At 36.9% G+C, this 6,374-nt stretch overlaps 1 long non-coding RNA gene across 1 annotated transcript; it reads left to right on the top strand.

Moving 5' to 3' along the window:
* The first annotated feature begins 2,978 nt into the window (after nucleotides 1-2,978).
* On the top strand, nucleotides 2,979-4,112 carry LOC107688910 (uncharacterized). Its single transcript, XR_001634278.1, has 3 exons — nucleotides 2,979-3,084; nucleotides 3,422-3,569; nucleotides 4,037-4,112. It is a non-coding gene; the product is annotated as an uncharacterized LOC107688910 (long non-coding RNA).
* Nucleotides 4,113-6,374: the final 2,262 nt, after the last annotated feature.

Below are 6,374 nucleotides of genomic sequence, written 5' to 3'. Positions count from 1 at the left end.
ATCTACGATAATGCTAATGTGCTGAAGAGCTAACGTTCCACAACGCAATTTCACAATTAAAAATGCCAACAAAGCAATCAACTACTTTATTAACCTTAATGTTACTGGCAACTGTACATATAAAGCATATTTAAACAGTGTTCTTGCCGTGTTCAGTCCTCTTCAAACTGGCCGGCCGCAGCTTCAGCACTCTGAGGAGGATTTGATTTGATTTCAGAGACGCGACTGTTAGAAAAAAGCGCGTTCGGATCCGACCTCCGACCAGCCTCCGTAATGAGTCCGCTAGTTTATTTCATATGTAACGTTACTAAAACAAAGGAGAGGTGAGAGGTGGGGAATATATTTGTCGAAATATAAATAAAAATAGACTTGAACTAATATTCTAGAACCAAAATGCCTGAAGAGGGGTGAAAAATTACCTAACGTTACATATACGATTTAAATCCGGATAGCCAACTAAACTACCCGTCTCACAGAAAGAAGGGAGATCCCATCCAAATAGGCCTATTGTTAACTTACTCAAATCTATGATAATGCTAATAATGCTAAAGAGCTAACCTTAACATTCCACAACGCAATTTCAAAAATTAATTTCAATCAATTAACAACTTTATCAATGTTAATGTTACTGGCAACTGTACAAATAAAGCATATTTTACAAGTATTCTTACCGAGTTCAGTCTTCTTCAACCTGGCGAAAAAAAAAAAAACGCGTCCGGATTGCTAATCCGCGCAGTGTCCATAATGAGTCCGCTAACTGACAGTGCGCTGTCCGGAGGCGGGGCATATTCTGGGCGAATGACCGAACAGAGTCTGACAGTACAGCGGAGCTGCCGGCTTGCGGGCGGATCCGCCCCGGAGTCTGTTGCTATCAGGGTCGACATCCCCTCCTCCTGTGTGTATAAATAGTGTATAAACACTGTGTGTGCTCCAGCGTCCGGTATTGTTCATGTCATGTATAGCGTGAGTGTTCCTTTGTGTTAATTAAACCCATTTGGATTAATGTACTCCTCGTCTCTCTCCGTTCCTTGCTCCTGACTCCGCGCAGCAGTAGACCCGTGACAATTGGTTCTTTTAATTGTCTTTTTCAGTTGCATCTGCCAACCACAGATGTTGACAGAGAGCCCAGAATTCTGTAGTGCTTCAATTATTACAAACAAACAAACAAAGATTTTTAATATTCTTTAAAATGTTATGCATTTTTTAAAGTTTTTTTTCACAATGCTGAATAATGTTTTTTTTCACAATGCTGTAAGACATATTACTATAATGATATTTAACATGTCCGTAATATTGCTGCAGATAGGAGGATCTTTAGGAGTTAATTTGTTAATGTTTTTACACTTTTAAATATCCTTTTAATGATCGGTGGTTGAAGGGTGAGTTAAATAATATCACCTCATTGTACCGTTTTTGAAAATGCTTATTATTGTGTTCATAGAGCCAAACCTTTACTGGTTGTTTACAGTGTAAAGGGAAGTTACTCCCATTATTTGCGCAAAGCGTCATGGGGCGTAGATAAAAAGGTGGATACCAGTTGGAACCGGGCTGTTGTCATGACAACTTGAAATGATGGACGTATCTATGCATGTGCACTGGCCCAGTGCGATAGTAGTCTAGTCTATGATTTAAATCAACCTGATTTTGTCTTTTCCCCCCAGCATCCCAGTCCCTGCATGTTCAGTAAACCTATGAACACAGAACATTACTTGCTCTAAAATGTTCTTTGTTTTGTAGTCCATTCTGACATAAATTGTTGGGATTCATGAAAATGTTAGGTGTTTGAATTCCAATATGTTGGTTACACCTTCTCCCAACCATATATATATATATATATATATATAGTCAGTGGTGGAAATGGCCAGAATTCACTGGGGGGACTCTAGCTTGGAAAGGGGGCAGGGGGGTAATAATGGTAATTTTAGATGACCTTTCGGATGTATTTAATTATAAAACACTTTATCATCTATAATAACATTTATTAACAACTATATTAAGACAAGCACCTGCAATTCTGGCCAAATTAAAGATACGTTGTGTGTGAATTTGCACATGTTATAATGTAAGCATCATTAATGACCCCCTGTGTTCAATAATAAAAAAAAAAAGATTGATTGGTGAAATTAAAGAATGATTTAATACAAAATGAGAAGGATTAGTGTCTCTAATTGGCCTGTTTAGCTAAGCCCTCAAAACACTTCTTATTTACTGGTACAGTATTGCATGATTTGTTGATTATATTTAATAGTTTACATTTTGCAAAAACGTTTGCATTTATTTTTTAACATTATAAGGACTCTATGCTTACATTTCTTTTCAGGAGCACTAAGTGCTCCTACTTAAAAAAGTAAAAGAAAAAAAAACAATAGGAACAGACACCTTCTGATCAATGACAGAAAGAAATCCTTTTTTTTTTTACTTTGTAATGCCATTTTTCTAACTTTATTAAATGTATGTCATCTTTTGTGCCAAAAATTTAGATTTATAAATTATTCTTAAAAAAATTTAATTAAACATTAAATTACATTAAAATAATAAGATGCAATCAGGAAGAATAAGTTACCAGTCAAATGAAATCAGAATCAACAATTCATCTTTGCATGGCACAGAAGAGCACAAATGTGGCATTAAGGAATATTTACAGAATTTTTGACAAGACTCGGAGATGGCATTAATGCATCTCATAAGAATGTTATGAGATTAATGTTTTAAAACAGCGGCTCAGCTGTGACTTTGTTTTTGAACTAGGCTATTTTTGTTGACGAAATAGAGCAAAACTACGGTGGCCGAGAGAGCTCAACGCGCTGCAACTTAAGAAAACACATGCAAATTGAAAAAACACCAGCAAATTAAGAAAACATCTTCATCAGTTTGACAACACACGCGCTGCAAATCCTCACAACACATGCAAATGAAGAAACGCGCTGCAAATCCTCACAGCACATGCAAATGAAGAAACGCGCTGCAGATAGCACGGACCACAACGGAAACGTTTCAAGGGGACCCAAAAAAGTGACGGACCCGGCTGGGATTTGCTTATTGTGCAGTGGCTATTGGTCAGTGGAGTTGTTGGTGAACTGAAAGGTGAGCTTTTTTGTTTATTTTAACACCCTGATTGCATGATTCCTTTGTCTTTTGTATATTATTAGCCTAAATAATCTGACGAATTACACGATTAACTGTGAAACGTTATTATATAAGATGGCTAACTTAATTGAATATCCTCAACTAAATATAATTTCAAGGTTAATGAAATCCGCAATGCTTCATTAATTGTTAAAACCAGGTCAAAATAAGTTGCAGATTGACAGTAAGAATAATATTTAAAATTTTATTCAGGGCCTTTTAGTAGGCTAATGAAAGGGACAATGGAATACAAATACAACGTACAAACTTCAGTCAACTTGTTTTTGTTTTTCAGATCAAAATGTATTGCCCTTTCTGTGGCATCCAATGGCCGACTTTGCCAAGATTTTGCAGTTCATGTGGGCGAGATGTAAGCTTTGTCGTAGAGAATGCCCCTAGAACGGCGGGTGATGACCAGGTGTCATGTCAGACTGTGCCCAGAGGTAATATTCTCTTACTGAGATCCCTATATACTGTTCTGTCCATTAAATTATAAGAACTACATTTAGTTAATCTTTTTCTCTCTGTTTCTGATTGTGACAAACAGACTTTGTCACACATAATCACATGTATACAAATTTATTAACAAGTTGAACCAGGTTATAGTATGACATACAGAACTAAACACAAATACATTGCACGTTTTTTTTTTTCAACATCAACATAGACCTCCCAATACGACCTAACTGTTAAAAGCGGTACGCTTAAATGCCCGTCCAATGCCAGTTGTTGTTCTTGTTCTTTTACTAACTAGATTTGTGCACAAATTGAGATTAAATACATACACCTTTAAAACTGTATCAAACCGTTAACTTGTTTATTTCTTTGTTAATGCTGATACATTTTTATGTTTAAGATTATATTTGTGGATTCCTGCATTCCTAATGACATTGTTCTCTTTTCCCTTCAGGCTCAGGAACCGTATTAGATGAAATCACAGAGGCAGGCCTAATCCATAAATATTTCTCAGAGGGCCACACATATGAAATGATCCTTGATTTTCTTGGAACAATGCATAACATTTTCCTGAGTCTGAGCACCTTAAAGAGAAGACTAAGGAATGCAGGCCTAACAAGGAGGACAGACTATACTCCCATTGGCACTGTGAATGCAGCTATAACATGTAATTCAAATAAAATGAAGCACAAAGTTTACTTAGTTCATCTGTGCATGCTTGCCATGCAACAGAAAAATTCTAAATTTAAAAGCAGATCATATAAGATTACACTAAAGAGAGGCAAATTTAGTTAGTCAAATTATATTTTCTGTCCCTGTTTGGGTTACCATTGACTTCCATTGTATGGAGAGAACAAAGACAACAACAACTGACATTTCTCAAAAAAAAAAAAAAATTATGTGCCACAGAAGAAACGGTCGTACAGTTTTGGAATAACATAAAGCATAAAAATGATAGAATTTTAATTTTGAGGTAAACTATTTCAACTCAGTACAGTCATATTCTGGAATTCCAACTAATACACACTCACTTCTGCTTATTAAGAAACTAGAACATGATGTTTAGGCAGGCAACATTTAGGGAGCTCTGGGGAGAGTGGCACACAGCTGTCCTGTGCAACCCACCATGTACAGCCCATTAACAATGCTCTACCAGAATGTGTTTTCTTTTTGTCTGCTGTCATCCAAATGGGTCAGTACAGCTGGTGCCCACAGTCCCCATGATGGTTTTGAAGGCTCTGTGCACGGCTGAATTCTCACTGGACCAATTACAGAATCTGGTTGGTGATGTCCACGTCTGGAGCCAACGTGCCGCTTGGTGTATTTTGAGTGTAAGCATTATGCAAATTCTCCTAGTTGAACAGCGCTGTGAAGGAAGAGTGTGTCAGGAAGACACTGTTTTCCGCCAGTTTTAAAATCAGGCCACAGACAGGCTTTTCCATAGTCTGCTCACAGATTGGCATGAAAGTTTGGATTTGTGAGCAATTTTCCAGTCGAATCTGATGGGGCATGAAGATTCAAGAGAAGCACGGTTACTTTGAACACATGGGCTTTCAAATTTGATGAAAGTAACTGGAAGTTACATGCATACATCCGGAGGCGAACAAAGTACACAACTCCATTACTTGAGTGAAAGTACATACTGCTGGTCAAATATTATTCCATTACAAGTAAAAGTTGTAAAGACAGATTTTTACTTAAGTAAAAGTACAGAAGTACTTGCTTTTAAAAGTACTTAAGTACCAAAAGTAAATTTCCTTTTTTATGTCTATATGGCACTATTTTATTATTGTTGTACGTAATATTTGCAATACCTCTGAAGCAACTTACAATACATTACACCTACTGAATACACTGACTAGCTTGTAGTATCTTTGGAATAAAGAGCTTTTAGAATGTTAAAAACCTATGGGGAAAAATATATATATAGTCGTCATGTGACAAATTTAGGACACCCTATTGAATTCCATGGTTTTCTGTATCAGGACATAATAAATTATCTGGTCCTTGGCAGGTCTTAAAATTTGGGAAATAAAACCTCAGATATGCAACATCACATTACATATCACGGTGTTATTTAATTAACAAAAATTAGGCCAAAATCGATAAACCATGTGTGACAAAGTTAGGACACCCTATGATTCAGTTGCCTGTAGATCCACTTTTAGCAGCAATAACTTGAATTAGGGCTGCACGATAAATCGCATGCGATATTTAACACGCATCTTGTCAGAAAAGCCGGTTCTGTAATCAGCGGTAAATGTCCATCATGTGCGTGCTTTCACATTGAGCAGCATTAACTACACAGAGCCGTTGTTCACTGACGAGCTGCGCAAAACCACGTTCATATTCGCGCGATTTTTTGCGCAGCTCGTCAGTAAAGTTTCCAGAAAAAAATAATACTCAAGTACAGTACAGATACTCAAAAAGTGTTCTTAAGTACAACACTCAAGTAAATGTACTTACATCAAATGTACTTACATTACATACATCACAGTCACGGCCTATTCTTATTAGACATGCACCTCTCTAGACCGGCTTTAAAGGGGTCATATGATGCTGCTAAAAAGAATATTATTTTGTGTATTTGGTGTAATGAAATGTGTTTATGCGGTTTAAAGTAAAAAAAACACATTATTTTCCACATACTGTACATTATTGTTTCTCCTCTATGCCCCGCCTTTTTGAAACGCGTCGATTTTTACAAAGCTCATCGGTCTGAAAAGCGAGGTGTGCTGTGATTGGCCAGCTATCCAGTGCGTTGTGATTGGCCGAATACCTCAAGCGTGTGA

This window comes from Sinocyclocheilus anshuiensis, unplaced genomic scaffold, assembly GCF_001515605.1.
Source record: "Sinocyclocheilus anshuiensis isolate Anshui unplaced genomic scaffold, SAMN03320099.WGS_v1.1 scaffold101, whole genome shotgun sequence".
Taxonomy (NCBI): Eukaryota; Metazoa; Chordata; class Actinopteri; order Cypriniformes; family Cyprinidae; genus Sinocyclocheilus; species Sinocyclocheilus anshuiensis.
This window is presented reverse-complemented; position numbering and strand designations above follow the sequence as displayed.